At 39.6% G+C, this 17,754-nt stretch overlaps 1 protein-coding gene across 1 annotated transcript in view; it reads right to left on the reverse strand.

The window, feature by feature from the left end:
* cdk4 (cyclin-dependent kinase 4) overlaps positions 1-17,273 on the reverse strand; it is a 36,622-nt gene extending 19,349 nt beyond the window's left edge. The window contains exon 1 of the mRNA XM_034166820.1: positions 17,069-17,273. The gene's annotated coding sequence lies outside the window, so the exon portion shown is untranslated. The remainder of the gene's footprint in view (positions 1-17,068) is intronic.
* Between the last annotated feature and the right edge of the window lie 481 nt (positions 17,274-17,754).

Genomic DNA, 17,754 nt, shown 5'->3' on the forward strand with positions numbered 1-17,754 from the left:
TTCAGTTCTAGCTGGTCTATGGATGTGTTTCATGTTGGGTTTTTTTTTGGGTTTTTTTTGGGGGGGGGGGGGGGGGGCACACAGTTGCAGGTGTGTATAATTAAAGCGGCCACCTCATTGTGGTGTCTTTTTTTGGTCACAGAGAGCTGGGTGCACACGCAGAACTACTGCATTTAATGACTCTGGAACACAGGTGGACTGCACCCTGACACATGGATGTGCACACTGGCCAGACTGTACAGGTCTTTTTTGTACTGCGTTTAAAAAAATGTGACATCATTTTGAATGGATGACATGAATTGAAAACCCACACTTTAAAAGGGACCAAGTGTGGGAGGGGTGGATGTTTGGGCCAAACCCATGCCTAAACGTACAATAGCATCGCATTACATGGCGCTACATGGATCATATGTGTCTTGACGTGGATCACATGCGGCGACATAAGCCATTCGAGGCTGGACGGGGCTCAAATGACAGGTCAGTCGTGGCTCATTAGAGGCTGATACCTGGCACATGTGAGGTACTTAGAGGCACATAAAGGCTTCTTCATAGCGAATACGTGATGGATTTATACATGGATCATTATTCAAATAATCACTGACAAATCCATACGTGGATAATTATACATGGCTTTATTATTTGGTGTGACCAAGGCATCACACACATACAGCCTGCAGCAGTCATAATGAAAACTAAACTAAACCCTTCTCCACAAAACCTCTCGCTGTCTCTCACAGCCTATATATTCTGCTACCTATTCAAGGTCTGAAAATGATGATCACATCCTTCATTAATTATTCTGGTTCGTAATGTTATAAGTTAAAACTCCAAAATGATGGGGGGGGGGGGGGGGGGGGCAAAATTTCCACACAATACTTGACTACAAATGTAAGATAATTAGTTGGTTTAATAACTAACCTAAACCAGTTTAGCTAAAAAAAAAAAAAATGAAACCAGGTTAAATCCACATTAACCCAGGTGTCATTTCAAACCGTTCCAAAACAGCCAGCACATGATTTAAAGTACGAGGGCTGTCCATAAAGTATAGGTCCTTTTAATTTTTTTCAAAAACTATATGGATTTCATTCATATGTTTTTACGTCAGACATGCTTGAACCCTCGTGCGCATGCGTGAGTTTTTCCATGCCTGTCGGTGACGTCATTCGCCTGTGAGCACTCCTTGTGGGAGGAGTCGTCCAGCCCCTCGTCGGAATTCCTTTGTCTGAGAAGTTGCTGAGAGACTGGCGCTTTGTTTGATCAAAATTTTTTCTAAACCTGTGAGACACATCGAAGTGGACACGGTTCGAAAAATTAAGCTGGTTTTCAGTGAAAATTTTAACGGCTGATGAGAGATTTTGAGGTGACACTGTCGCTTTAAGGACTTCCCACAGTGCGAGACATCGTGCAGCGCTCTCAGGCAGCGTCATCAGCCTGTTTCAAGCTTAAAACCTCCACATTTCAGGCTCTATTGATCCAGGACGTCGTGAGAGAACAGAGAAGTTTCAGAAGAAGTCGGTTTCAGCATTTTATCCGGATATTCCACTGTTAAAGGAGATTTTTGTAATGAAAGACGTGCGGACGGGTCCGCGCGTCGGGACGCAGCCGACGCGGTGCGGCGGCACAGGAAAAACACCTCCGTGTTGATAACCATTTGCAAAATCCAGGCGGCTTTTGATGGCTTTCAGTGGAGTAAGTATATGAGAAATTGTTTAACAGCTGGACATGTTCCAACTTGTCCTTAAGGCTTCCAACAGAGGTGTTTTTCCTGTGGCGGAGCGTCGCGGCGGCTGCGAGCCGACGCGCGGACCCGTCCGCACGTCTTTCATTAAAAAAATCTCCTTTAACAGTGGAATATCCAGATAAAATGCTGAAACCGACTTCTTCTGAAACTTCTCTGTTCTCTCACGACGTCCTGGATCAATAGAGCCTGAAATGTGGAGGTTTTAAGCTTGAAACAGGCTGATGACGCCGCCTGAGAGCGCTGAGCGACGTCTCGCACTGTGGGAAGTCCTTAAAGCGACAGTGTCACCTCAAAATCTCTCATCAGCCGTTAAAATTTTCACTGAAAACCAGCTTAATTTTTCGAACCGTGTCCACTTCGATGTGTCTCACAGGTTTAGAAAAAATTTTGATCAAACAAAGCGCCAGTCTCTCAGCAACTTCTCAGACAAAGGAATTCCGACGAGGGGCTGGACGACTCCTCCCACAAGGAGTGCTCACAGGCGAATGACGTCACCGACAGGCGTGGAAAAACTCACGCATGCGCACGAGGGTTGAGGGTTGAAAAAAATAAAAAGGACCTATACTTTATGGACAGACCTCGTATTCAGAACCTCTTTAAAGAGTTTAAAAACTCATTTGACAAACTGGATTCAGATCATCAATATTTTTTACCTTCAAATTGATAAATGACTAATGATGATCAGATAGTTGACAAATGTATGTTGATAGACTGATTAATCAACTCATCAATTCACCAAAATCCAATCCCACCCAAATAAGCTGTAAATAAACTGCAGTTCGACAGAACGTATTGCTACAACAGTGTTGTCCAGTCAAGTTTCTCAATGCTTTCTTCTCTGTTAGAGATACTCAATGAACTCTGTGTTAGACAAAAATAAAGACTTCCCTGTTTTGCGTTGAACAGCTGATGGAAAGTCACAAAGACAGAACTGTTCTGCTAATCGTTGTATTTTATCCTCAAATCAGTGACATACCAAATACAAATCTCAACATCTAAATCTTGAATATCCATTCAGAAAAAGAACAAAATATTTTATAATCCTTTTCACTTGTTTTAAAATGTGAAGAAGAGACAGTTCATGTGCACAAGCTCATGACCCTTTTTGAGCCATGTGTGGGCCAAGAGTTTTACAAGTTCATTTCAAAATGTCACTTGTGACATAATGACACTTTGATGATATTTGCTTGGACTCTAACAGCCAAATGACCTCAGCTTGTTAGCAAAAAGTTCCTGAACTTCCTCCCAATGTGTTCCTAGGCTCCACGGGATTTGTTCTGGGTCTGCTCCCAGTTGCATGTGCTCAGAAATCCCCCCTGTAGGAAACGCCTACGAGGTTTAATAAAACATCTGAACCACCGCAACTTTCCACTTCAAATGTGAGCAATTTCATTCTGCATGATAAGACTCTGTGCCTAAGGGAAAGCAGAGCCACACTGCCCAGGAAACTAATTTTGGCTACTTATATCTATGATCTCATTATTTTGGTCAAAATCCAGAGCTCATGACCACAGATGAGGGGTAGAATGCCAACCACTGAGCAGTTCAACCACTCTCTTTGCCATGATAGCCTGGTGCAAATCCCACACTGCTATGGAGACTGAACCAAATCACATGTATGTGTGGGACATGATCTGCTATTAGGATCATTATGCTATTACATTTATGAAATAAACTTCCCATATATGGAAGGGTTATATCTTATGCTTTATCCTATAGTTTAACAATGTTGTTAGTGTTATTGATTTATTGTGTTTTTGTCGTTCAATTGGTTTAGTCAGTTTAGTTAAGCTTCACCTTACAGTTACAATGAGTGAGTTAAGTGAAACATGTGCATCTGATGTCTTCCGCCATAGCCTCTGTTTCTGGGTGTGTAAAAATAAAAACACCTGCTTGCAGCTGAATGCAGAAAAGACAAAAAGCTCTGCATGTGTGTAAGTTCAATCACAGACAAACTGGGGAGAGCTGGCATTTGCAGTTTGGTAAGCTTATGTATTTTGGGTCAAGGATGAAGGCTGCCAAAATGGAATGTTAATAGGACTAATATTTTTGGAGAAACTATGGATATTATACAAATAGTGAATGCTTGAGTTCAATGGTACAAATATTTAATTTGGTGAAAGCTGGAATGGAACATCCCAGCTTTCACCGAATTAAATATTTGTTCTACTGAAAGAATGTAAAAACATTCAATATTTGTTTTATATAACGGCTAAAATTGAAACGCCTTGTCATTTGATATTTTATTCATTTATAAAAAAATAGAAAAGGGACTTTTTTGATGTGTGTCACTGGTACTTTGACATCAACAGTCAAACTCAAACTTTAAACAGAAGTCTAAAATTATTCTCAGTTAGATAGTTCAAAAATAATTCTGACGATCTACAACCCCTGGCAAAAAATTATGGAATCACCGGCCTCGGAGGATGTTCATTCAGTTGTTTAATTTTGTAGAAAAAAAGCAGATCACAGACATGACACAAAACTAAAGTCATTTCAAATGGCAACTTTCTGGCTTTAAGAAACACTATAAGAAATCAAGAAAAAAAGATTGTGGCAGTCAGTAACGGTTACTTTTTTAGACCAAGCAGAGGAAAAAAATATGGAATCACTCAATTCTGAGGAAAAAATTATGGAATCACCCTGTAAATTTTCATCCCCCAAATAAAAACCTGCATCAAATCAGATCTGCTCATTGACAGTGACCCTATGCCATGACATTGACCCTGTGTGTCTTTTTGCAAGGAATGTTTTTGCAGTTTTTGCTCTATGGCAAGATGCATTATAATCTTGAAAAATGATTTCATCATCCCCAAACATCCTTTCAATTGTCCAAAATATCAACATAAACTTGTGCATTTATTGATGATGTAATGACAGCCATCTCCCCAGTGCCTTTACCTGACATGCAGCCCCATATCATCAATGACTGTGGAAATTTACATGTTCTCTTCAGGCAGTCATCTTTATAAATCTCATTGGAAAGGCACCAAACAAAAGTTCCAGCATCATCACCTTGCCCAATGCAGATTCGAGATTCATCACTGAATATGACTTTCATCCAGTCATCCACAGTCCACAATTGCTTTTCCTTAGCCCATTGTAACCTTGTTTTTTCTGTTTAGGTGTTAATGATGCCTTTCGTTTAGCTTTTCTGTATGTAAATCCCATTTCCTTTAGGCGGTTTCTTACAGTTCGGTCACAGACGTTGACTCCAGTTTCCTCCCATTCGTTCCTCATTTGTTTTGTTGTACATTTTTCGATTTTTGAGACATAATTGATTTAGGTTTTCTGTCTTGACGCTTTGATGTCTTCCTTGGTCTACCAGTATGTTTGCCTTTAACAACCTTCCCATGTTGTTTGTATTTGGTCCAGAGTTTAGACACAGCTGACTGTGAACAACCAACATCTTTTGCAACATTGCGTGATGATTTACTCTCTTTTAAGAGTTTGATAATCCTCTCCTTTGTTTCAATTGACATCTCTCATGTTGGAGCCATGATTCATGTCAGTCCACTTGGTGCAACAGCTCTCCAAGGTGTGTTCACTCCTTTTTAGATGCAGACTAACGAGCAGATCTGATATGATGCAGGTGTTAGTTTTGGGGATGAAAATTTACAGGGTGATTCCATAATTTTTTCCTCAGAATTGAGTGATTCCATATTTTTTTCCTCTGCTTGGTCTAAAAAAGTAGCCGTTACTGACTGCCACAATTTTTTTTTCTTGATTTCTTATAGTGTTTCTTAAAGCCAGAAAGTTGCCATTTGAAATGACTTTAGTTTTGTGTCATGTCTGTGATCTGCTTTTTTTCTACAAAATTAAACAACTGAATGAACATCCTCCGAGGCCGGTGATTCCATAATTTTTTGCCAGGGGTTGTAGTCCGTGATACTTCCAAAAAGAGACAAACTCGAGTACTTCCTCAGTTCAGCAAAAAAAAAAAAAAAAAAAAAAAAAAAAATCGAGTTAGAAATTTGTCCAGGTTTTCATCCTAACAGCTCTTCATGCCTCCAGATGGCTTATGGCATAGTTGATTTGCTTTGTGTGTGTTAAAAGAATTAGCACCATCAACTAGCTCGTTCAAATCATCGTCTGTCAGCAAAACAAACTCTGTCATGTTTAGCAAAACGCCAACTCATACTAGTGTGTGAGTGGGTGGGGTTTGCAGCGTGTAATGGTACAAAACATATGGAACAATTTTGCATGGTAAATGGAACCATATTTGCACAGTAAATGCAAAGCAACATAAACGGGATGAATAACCCATGTCATGTGACATACAAAGCACCAATCAAATGACAAGGATCCATTTAGCGGTTATATAATAGCTAACAACAATGAACAATGGACATTGATAATTACATTCTGGCCTCACACACTATTCCAGCAGGGAGCAGTAAATCATCTATATATTAAAAGTGTGCGTACGTGGGTGATTTTATTTAGCAAGTTCAATGTAAGTATATAATATAATTGCAAATATATATGTGGATGACAGAAGAAAGTGACACCACCATTGTGGTCTATTCAAAAAAATCAAATGACAAAATAGAAGTAATAATAAAACTACTGAAATATTAATAATATTGATAATAGTGCATATGATAACAAGAACCAAAACAATTTATAAATACATTAAGACAGTAAATTAACATTAAATTACATAATTAACTGTAAATAAAAGGGTTTAGTTCTTCTAAAAACTGTTGAGGTCTAACACGCCAAAAACATTCTGGACTCACACACCTTTCCAATTCATTATCAAAACTTTGCATAATTTATTACCACCCTTGAAAAATGTCAGCTACCTATTTTATAAACACTACCCAATCTAGAGCCCATGGATCCCCATGGGACATGCGCTAGTAAAATATCACTTTGCTTTTCAAGTAGCACAACACAGCAAAAGTTATGAAAAGCCCCCCCCAAAAAAAGATGTACTATGCAACTCTGATCAGTTTTTCGCTGTTTTGACCCTTTTTCCTTTCTTATCTATGATGCTCTCCCTACAGCTCGTAAGTACATATGTCACAAAACTATTGTAAAAACTCACAGATCCCACCTCCCCTCTTCACCTGCTGTCTATGTGCATTTGTTTTCAAAGGAGCTGGCAAACGCAATCCGTGGAACCGTGTCAATAAAGTAACAATACACAGAATGGAGAGCTTATTTCAATATACTTATAAGTACAACAATAAGATTGCCAGGTCTGCATCCATTTTGCACGCTTTTTGATATCTTTCAGCGCTCGCTATTTTAAGAAACACTGTACTTTCTGAGTTTTTGGGCAAATTACACAGCAAACAAAGTGAAAATGCAAAGATGTGGTGGATTGATTGATTAATTGATAAGAAATTAATGACTACCAACACATAAGTGTCAAACAGCTTCCAAATATTTACCTGGTACAATAAACACAAAATTCACCGCAATGTCATGCATTACAGGTTAAACAGCAGGCTATCAGTAGTTTAGGAATGTGACTACTTCACCGGGATAAATCCCAACTCTTTATGACAAATGAAACAGGTTTGTTAGCGTACAAAAGGTGTGTCCCTCCCTTACACAGGCCTGATGGCTGAAAGTCTCCTCCGAAAGACTAGGTAATTGGAACAAAATACCTTGTCCAAAGGTAAAACTGTTGTGAATGGGACTCGAACAGGTACCAACTTAAAATCTAATAAAAAGATTAATCTCTTTAAGAAAACTTATAATGCGTGAACGTGAAACATCTCTAAACAATTTAAGATCAGGAATGTCATAAAAATTCACCCGAATATGAGCAAAATCAACACATTCAAGCAGGACATGTTTCACTGTAAGCACACAGTTACACGGTAAACAATAAGGCGGGGCACCCGCTGCAAGTAAATATGCATGTGTCAAGTGTGAATGACCTATACAAGCTCGGGTCAACACAATGTCTTTGCGTCGCTTAGCTAGTGGTAGAAGATTAAGCGATTCATTGAGCAGTTGATGTTGATGAAGTTTATTATTGGGACAGAGATCCCATAACATTTGCCATATGTTTCTAAAATAATTGTTAATCTTTGGCTTTAGATCCATGTAGGGTATGTGTATTTCTGTTACATCCATAGCAAGAGCTTCTTTTGCCAACCTGTCAGCTGTTTCATTCCCCTTAATGCCTGTATGATTAGGGATCCAGGCAAATATTACTTGCTTACCTAAAGTAGTGATGTTATACAAAGTTTCCAAAAGCTGAACAATAAACAGATGTTTATAAGTTTTGCCCTGCAAAGCTGTCAAACTAGACAGAGAGTCTGTATAAATAACAAAACGTCTGTGGGCAGTGTTCTCTATAACACCCAAAGCCATTTTCAGGGCAAACAACTCGGCTGTATAAATAGAAGAACTGTCTGGTAATCTAATTTGCCATTGAAGAGGGCCACTTACACAAGCTGCACCTACTTTATTCTGGTCTTTCGACCCATCTGTATTGATCTCACAATAATGTCTCTATTTATATCTCATTTCTCCAAATGTGGTCAAAAAGATTAAATCATTGGTACAACTCTTTTTAAATGGCTGTAATGATAAATCAAGTACTGGGTCAATGAGCATCCAAGGTGGAATATTAGGAATGCGGAAAGAAGCTATATTAGTAGTACTGAGTATGCGCAATAGAGCTTCTTTATTATGTAAACCAAAAGGTTTAATAGCTGATGGCCTACAAGTATAGAAATTAGAATATCGTGGCATAAAGGTACCACCATATGTCAGATTGTGACAGTTATTTTCTTTTAACAGCTTCTTCACAATCTACATTAAACCAGGGATTATGTTTACGATATTCCGTACCAGATTTTGGTATCGTATGTGTAGCTATATCAAGCAATGTGCGAGTAAATAAAATCAAAGGATCCTCTGCATCCTGAAAACGTTGAACAGAAATATTGTGTGTACACTGAATTAAAAAAGCATCCCAATTTGCTTTGTGAACTTGTCATTTCAAACCCTCTCCTCCGGCAAAGGTTGGACAATGTCAATAAAAATAGGCCAGTGGTCACTCCCACATTGTTCACCATGAATTTTCCATTGAAAATCCATAAAAATATTTGGTGAACAAATAGACAAATCGATAGCCATCATGGAACCAGAGGCTGGATGGAGATATGTCGGAGAAACATCATTTACAAGACACAAATCAAAATGATCAAGTGTCAACTCGACAACGGTACCTAAGCTATTTGAATTTCGACAGACCCAAAGAGAGCTGTGGGCATTAAAATCCCCTACTAACAAAAACGGCACTGGAAGCTGAATGACCAGTCCATCCAATTCACCTTGCGTAAGGTCATACCTCGGTGGAATATAAACTGAACCTATAGTAAATGTGCAATGAAGAGTCACCTTAGCTGCAACAGCCTGGAGATTTGTATGACGCTCAAGAGCTTCATGTGGAATACCGTTCTTAATCAATACAGAGGAACCTCCAATAGGTCTGCCATCTGCCAAAGAAGCACCCGTTTTATTAAACATATCATAACCTCTAAAGGGAACATTATCTGATTCACTTAAAGTTTCCTGTAAACAAATGGTATAGGGATTATGATCAATTAAAAGATACTCAATTTCTTCAAAATTAGCCTTGAGCTAGTGCTGGGAGGTATGACCAAAAATGTGTATCACTGTATTTTTCTAAATTATATCAGTTTCACAGTATTTGACAGTATTTTTCTTTTCAAGCACAACTGGGTGTTTGCCTTATTTTCTAATAATTTAGAGAATAATTACTGCAATAAAATGGCTTGGAATGGCGTATTCTACTGTTATGAGGAGTGAATATTGTAGAAAAATGAATGTCCACACTAGTATTAATGAAGAGGAATCAGAATGCTTGATTGTTATAGTCAAAATACAGACCTTTTTATTATGCAAGTTTTCCAACTTAAACATCTTTTGAAAACAATGTAAACTATGTAAACTACATGACTCATGTAACTCCAAAGTAAACTTAGTAACTCCAAAGTAACTGAAGTAAAACTTCTTTATTCCTTGAACATTCAGTAAGGAATCATCCATAAATAAATAAATAACATAAACAGAAAAGGTGTGCAGCTTGCTTTAACTTTACCTGCAGACGAGGAGGACGAAGCTCGTAGTTTACATTCCTGATATTCCAGGACATGTTTGCAGCTGAGGTGGTGGAGTAAACTGCTCGTGTTTCCTCCTGCTGCTACAACTTTAGCGCGACAGCATTTGCATGTTATTGTAGTTTGGTCGACGTCAGACTTTTTAAACCCAAATTACTTCCAAACAACGGACACAGCTCCTCGTTTCGGTACAAGTTCTTCCGTTTCAGTTTCTCGTTCTGGTTGTTCAGTTTCAGAACTTTCCCCCTGTTTTGCCATTATGCTCACCGCTAAAATCCGTTCACTCTACATGGGCTGTACTCATGCTGTTTGTTTGGTGCAACCGCTAAACTGTCCCCACTCAAACAATGCCCTGCGGGCACGGCGTTCCGCCGCTCTGCGCAACGCACTCACCGGTATGGAGGTATTTCTAAAATTCATATCATAGAAAAAAAATACACCGGTATTCGGTATGAACCGATATACCGCCCAGCACTACCTTCAGCCCTCGACAGTTCCATTGTATAATGGCTTTTTCTTTTCCCGGATACATTTAGGTACCATTAGATCTCGGGACAACAAGAATTTTCGAGGGAGGATGATGAATAGGGTAAATATCCACAGCTTCATCTCCCTCAACTTGTAAGATATCAAATTTATTACTGGTTATCAATAATTCTGACGATGTAAGTTTTGATACATCAGGTTGAGCTTTGCTTTTACTTGCAAATGACTTTTTTGTAGGCTGACTACAACCAGAAGAATACCGAACAGGCTCCAGTGTTAAACTTCGACTGCGGCGATCATCCTTAGCCTTAGTACTCTGTTGGGCCTGTTTCTCAGGCAGACATTTCATTTTATCAGTATTAGATGATTTAATAGTGCCATTTAATGCAGGAGCATTGCCTTTTACCCAAGCTAAATCCGTTTGGATACTCACTGTCCTTTTCGAGTGTTTCACAGTAGATTGTTGGTTAGCTACTTCTGGTATAGTCATTTCAGTTGTCTTAGTCGCATACAAAGTATTTTGTACATGTTGGCTTTCATACACTTTACGTGCTTCTGGGTAAGACAAGTTACCCAGAACTTTGAGTTTTTGGATTTGCTTTTCCTCAATCCATCTTGGGCACATTTGTGAACTGGCAGCGTGATTGCCAGAGCAATTTACACACTGCACTGGACCCTGACAGTTGGTAGAATCATGATCACACTTGCCACATTTTTCAAAACACCCAGCGCATTGACAAGAAGACCTGAAATGGCCAAACTTCTGACATTTGAAACAACGGTCAGGGTTAGGTATATATGGGCTAACCCTGACACGCAAGTATCCCACATCAATAAATTGCGGGAGACCAGACCTGTTAAATGTTATAAACAAGGTATTTGTTGGTTTCTTAACACCATTCTGGTTGATTGTGATGTGATATACATCATTGACACCCTGGTCGGCCAACTCCTCAAGGATCTCCTCGACACCACAATCCTTAAGCTCAGTGCAATGGATTACTCCCTTACACAAGTTCAGCGTCTTGTGTGGAGTGACCTTGACATTATGTCCGAACCTTGAGGAGATTTTTGGCCTGACCAGGTCGGTCAACCTCAACCAGAATATGTCCCAATTTAAGTCATTTTACCGATTTAGCAGTTCCAATTATCCCCTGTACGCCCTTGTTGATGGCAAAAGGGGACAATTTGAGTGGCAAAGTCGGGTCACTACTTTGGATGACCAAAAAGTGCAGGAAATGCACAGAATCAGCATTCCCATCGTTTGAATCATTACGAAGTCTCTTGGTTGTTTTATCTGTATTTGCCATATTAATACATCTAAATTCACCACCAGTGCACCCCACCCACCATGGAGCCCAACAAGGGGACGTCATATATATGAGACTAAGCACTCATACCGATGACAGAGATACAGCAGTGATTTACTCAGGGCAGACAAAATCCACCCCAATTGACCTGATTAAGCAGTAGCCTTCTAGGATACCAAACAATAGTGATGGATAAGACAGCAACGACACTACCAACACCACACAAAATTGAATCCCCTGCCAGAAAGAAACTTGGAAACTCCCGAATCCCCTACCGAATCCTACGTCTAAAGCCTAAGAAAATTAAAATAAAACCCGTAATCAAAATTTCTGCCATATTGACTATGCTTTTCCCCCCGTACAATGTACAGGGTATGAACTCACAAGCATTCTAGCCAATATGGCCCCTACAATAACCCAAAAATTAAACTACTGATTCGTGGGCACCCGGAAGCACCCATGCTCCGGCTTCAGAAGGTAGAGAGCTAAACAAAAATATCATAATAACCCTATAAAGACAAAAACATTTCTAGACTGAGTACATAAGAAATTTAATTGGCATCCTAACGCTAGCCACCACCAGCCGATTGGTCTATACCAGGCCTATATAAACCTCCCGACTAAGGGAATCCAGGGCCAAAATGATGTGTTGCTTCAGGAGGACCGCAGCCGTTTTAGTATAATTAGTCCGCCGAGGACGTAATAAAATCATCTGCATTTATTTATTTGCTTGTCTGTTAGCAGGATTACGGCAAAACTACTGCACAAATTTTGACAAAATTTTCACCACAGGTAGTTATTGGGCCATGGAAGCATCCATTACATTTTGGAGATGATACGGATCCGGGATCAAGTTTCACTTTAGATAGGCTTTGAAGGATTAGTTTTAGCAGGATTACATCAAAACTAATACACATATTTTGATGAAATTATCAACACAGATACCTATTAGGCCATGGAAGACTCCATTAAATTTTGGAGGTGATCTGGATCCGGATTGTGGATCAAGTTTCACTTTAAAAAGGCTTTGAAGGATTATGTCAAAACTATTTCACGGATTCTCACCAAGTTTTTACCACAGATACATGTCAGGCCACAGAAGACTCCAATAAATTTTGGAGGTGTTCCGGATTCAAATCCAGATTCTGGATCAAGATTTCACTTTATATGCACATTGAAGGATTATGTCAAAACTACTTCATAGATCTCACCAAATTTGCACCACAGATAGATATTAGGGCATGGAAGACTCCACTGAACTTTGGAAGTGATCTGGATCTGGATTGGCAGATGTCAGAAATCTCTGATTCCTCTTGTTATAGAGATGCAGCCATTCAACACAGCTGAAAAAAAAAAACTGTTTGAAAGGATGTACTTGCATTATTATATCTTTATATCAGCGGCACAATATGGTCTTAAAATAATGTCAACAATAATATCGAAATATTATCGATTATTGTGATATTTTCTTAGGAAATATATCATCCAGCAGGGGCAGAAGTGGTGGCCAAGTGGTTAGTGCACTTGGTTTCAGTGTGGAAGGTTCCCGGTTCAAACCCCACCACTGCCACATAAGGCAGAGCATCCCGTGTAAAACTTGTGCCAATTTAACATGCAGATCCACCGCGGATTTACTGTGGTGACCCGAGTGAAAACAAGGGAGCAGTCGAAGGGACTTACTTTTTAATATATCCATCAATATTTTTTGACATGATAGGCCTACGTGCCACGTGCAGAGAACCACTCAGAAACATTTTAGGCAGTGGATATTTTGCCGGATACGGCAAACACGCTCCTAGCGATATTTGACTGGATCTCCTCGCTGATTGGCTAGTTCAAATGATGTCATCGTAGAGGGTATAAGTGGCCTCATTTTGTGTAGCTAACATGATAAAACATTCAAAATGCCATGGTATACAGAAACAATATCTTAGATTTGTAATAATCTCTAGATTTGTGATTACCAAAACCTGCAAATTCAAGACAGAATAAAAACAAAAATACAGAAGTCCACGTTGGCACTTGTGTTTATCCTGTTTTTTTCTCTCAGTGTCATGTCTGCAAAACCTTCGATCAGTCCACCCCTGAAAATAGTGAATGGTAAAATATACCAATCTTCAACAATGAAAATCACCAATATCGAGCTACTATCATGAATGTGAAATAAGGAGATCTTAAACTCCGACTGCCTTTAAGTTCCTGCCCGACCGCGGCCGTTCCATCATGAATAATTGTCTGCCCTGAGTAAATCACTGCTGTTTTACATCCTCATTGAAGACAACTTTGGATGCTGTAGCTCCTCTAAAAAAGAGAGCTTTAAATCAGAAGTGCCTGACTCCGTGGTATAACTCTCAAACTCGTAGCTTAAAGCAGATAACCCGTAAGTTGGAGAGGAAATGGCGTCTCACTAATTTAGAAGATCTTCACTTAGCCTGGAAAAAGAGTCTGTTGCTCTATAAAAAAAGCCCTCCGTAAAGCTAGGACATCTTTCTACTCATCACTAATTGAAGAAAATAAGAACAACCCCAGGTTTCTTTTCAGCACTGTAGCCAGGCTGACAAAGAGTCAGAGCTCTACTGAGCTGAGTATTCCATTAACTTTAACTAGTAATGACTTCATGACTTTCTTTGCTAACAAAATTTTAACTATTGGAGAAAAAATTACTCATAACCATCCCAAAGACGTATCGTTATCTTTGGCTGCTTTCAGTGATGCCGGTATTTGGTTAGACTCTTTCTCTCCGATTGTTCTGTCTGAGTTATTTTCATTAGTTACTTCATCCAAACCATCAACATGTTTATTAGACCCCATTCCTACCAGGCTGCTCAAGGAAGCCCTACCATTATTTAATGCTTCGATCTTAAATATGATCAATCTATCTTTGTTAGTTGGCTATGTACCACAGGCTTTTAAGGTGGCAGTAATTAAACCATTACTTAAAAAGCCATCACTTGACCCAGCTATCTTAGCTAATTATAGGCCAATCTCCAACCTTCCTTTTCTCTCAAAATTCTTGAAAGGGTAGTTGTAAAACAGCTAACTGATCATCTGCAGAGGAATGGTCTATTTGAAGAGTTTCAGTCAGGTTTTAGAATTCATCATAGTACAGAAACAGCATTAGTGAAGGTTACAAATGATCTTCTTATGGCCTCGGACAGTGGACTCATCTCTGTGCTTGTTCTGTTAGACCTCAGTGCTGCTTTTGATACTGTTGACCATAAAATTTTATTACAGAGATTAGAGCATGCCATAGGTATTAAAGGCACTGCGCTGCGGTGGTTTGAATCATATTTGTCTAATAGATTACAATTTGTTCATGTAAATGGGGAATCTTCTTCACAGACTAAAGTTAATTATGGAGTTCCACAAGGTTCTGTGCTAGGACCAATTTTATTCACTTTATACATGCTTCCCTTAGGCAGTATTATTAGACGGTATTGCTTAAATTTTCATTGTTACGCAGATGATACCCAGCTTTATCTATCCATGAAGCCAGAGGACACACACCAATTAGCTAAACTGCAGGATTGTCTTACAGACATAAAGACATGGATGACCTCTAATTTCCTGCTTTTAAACTCAGATAAAACTGAAGTTATTGTACTTGGCCCCACAAATCTTAGAAACATGGTGTCTAACCAGATCCTTACTGTGGATGGCATTACCCTGACCTCTAGTAATACTGTGAGAAATCTTGGAGTCATTCAAAGCGCATATTAAATATTAAACAAATATGTAGGACTGCTTTTTTGCATTTACGCAATATCTCTAAAATCAGAAAGGTCTTGTCTCAGAGTGATGCTGAAAAACTAATTCATGCATTTATTTCCTCTAGGCTGGACTATTGTAATTCATTATTATCAGGTTGCCCTAAAAGTTCCCTAAAAAGCCTTCAGTTAATTCAAAATGCTGCAGCTAGAGTACTGACGGGGACTAGAAGGAGAGAGCATATCTCACCCATATTGGCCTCTCTTCATTGGCTTCCTGTTAATTCTAGAATAGAATTTAAAATTCTTCTTCTTACTTATAAGGTTTTGAATAATCAGGTCCCATCTTATCTTAGGGACCTCGTAGTACCATATCACCCCAATAGAGCGCTTCGCTCTCAGACTGCAGGCTTACTTGTAGTTCCTAGGGTTTGTAAGAGTTGAATGGGAGGCAGAGCCTTCAGCTTTCAGGCTCCTCTCCTGTGGAACCAGCTCCCAATTCAGATCAGGGAGACAGACACCCTCTCTACTTTTAAGATTAGGCTTAAAACTTTCCTTTTTGCTAAAGCTTATAGTTAGGGCTGGATCAGGTGACCCTGAACCATCCCTTAGTTATGCTGCTATAGACGTAGACTGCTGGGGGGTTCCCATGATGCACTGTTTCTTTCTCTTTTTGCTCTGTATGCACCACTCTGCATTTAATCACTAGTGATCGATCTCTGCTCCCCTCCACAGCATGTCTTTTTCCTGGTTCTCTCCCTCAGCCCCAACCAGTCCCAGCAGAAGACTGCCCCTCCCTGAGCCTGGTTCTGCTGGAGGTTTCTTCCTGTTAAAAGGGACTTTTTCCTTCCCACTGTAGCCAAGTGCTTGCTCACAGGGGGTCGTTTTGACCGTTGGGGTTTTACATAATTATTGTATGGCCTTGCCTTACAATATAAAGCGCCTTGGGGCAACTGTTTGTTGTGATTTGGCGCTATATAAAAAAATTGATTGATTGATAAATTTAGACAGTCGGCAAAACAGCACAAGCCGCGTATGGCGAAATATCGTCCAGTTCAACTTTGCCGGAGCTGATTTCATCACAGATTCTGGTACCGATGATGTCATTTGAATTATCCAATCAGATAGGAGATCCGGCAAAACATCGCTAGCCGTACATTTGCTGGGTCTGGCAAAATATCCACTGCCAACGTTTTAAATCAGACTTTTCTCCATTTTGTTTATAATGCATTAAATAAATAGAAGCGTCTCTCCTTGTCCAACAGTATAACACTCGGCAGTAGCACTCCTGCCACACAGAAAGAAGGTTCGGGGTTCAATTCCACCAATAACCACTGTGAAAGTAGGACGTCAGAGTCCATTTAATCCTTGGTCAGGGTCATGATTACATGACCACTGCTGACCGCTAGGAGGAGCCGTAAGCGGCGCGCTGGCGTTTGGTTGATGTCGAACGGTTCCGGGGCCGAGCCACTGACACGTGGTACTCCTCCACCGCCTTTTGTTAATTAATCAGAAATTAACAACATGCACGCAGAGGGTTCTCCTCAACGCCACGTGCACTGACGTGGCGGACACACACACACAAACCCCACTAACACTTTTTAAAAGTGACACGTCACTTTTAAGCATCACTGAACCATCACTTTAGAGTCTGACGGACACACTAAGGCCAGTCTGATGTAAACTTCACACCGTGTGTCTCTCGCTTACCTCGCCGGCTGTGTTCTGTGGTACTATGTATCAGCTTTACAAGCGACACATCCTCTAATATCTGCCACCTAACTCTTAGAGAAGCGGGTCCAAAGTGTCCCACCGAGACTAGGGCTTATCATCCAGATGAAACGGCTGGTACTTGGGCCTCCACTTTGTCTCCTTCAGCCTGTGTGATATTTTTGGGTGAATTCAGCCGCTTCCTGTTGCTTCAAGCAAGTTTGGAGGCGGAGCCAAAACTCCGCGAGCTCACATAAAAACTCTTTGATAAAACTCCTCAGAGTTCTTTAAAACGCTGCTACATTTATTTTTATGGCTGCTCATACATCTATAGAAATGTTCATGACTATATAACTTAACTTGATATGATATGAAAATAATATTTCACATTCACATTTACAAACATGTCACATGAAACTGTCACATTCTGATTTGTTTTTTTCTTTCTAACCGTGAGCTTTCTTTTTCTTTTCTATTTTTAACGTTTTTTCTTTGTTTGTTGGGCCACATACAGTACGTTCATTTTCTAAACCTGTTTAGTCCTGTCAAAAGTATATGTAGCACATATCGAATTAAATTCAGTTTATTTATACAGCACAGACACAGTATGAGTCAGCTCAAATTCATAATTCATTTGTTAGTGTGAAACATGTATACATAAGTATAATAAAAGCACACAGCTTTAA

This window comes from Thalassophryne amazonica, chromosome 3, assembly GCF_902500255.1.
Source record: "Thalassophryne amazonica chromosome 3, fThaAma1.1, whole genome shotgun sequence".
NCBI lineage: Eukaryota > Metazoa > Chordata > Actinopteri > Batrachoidiformes > Batrachoididae > Thalassophryne > Thalassophryne amazonica.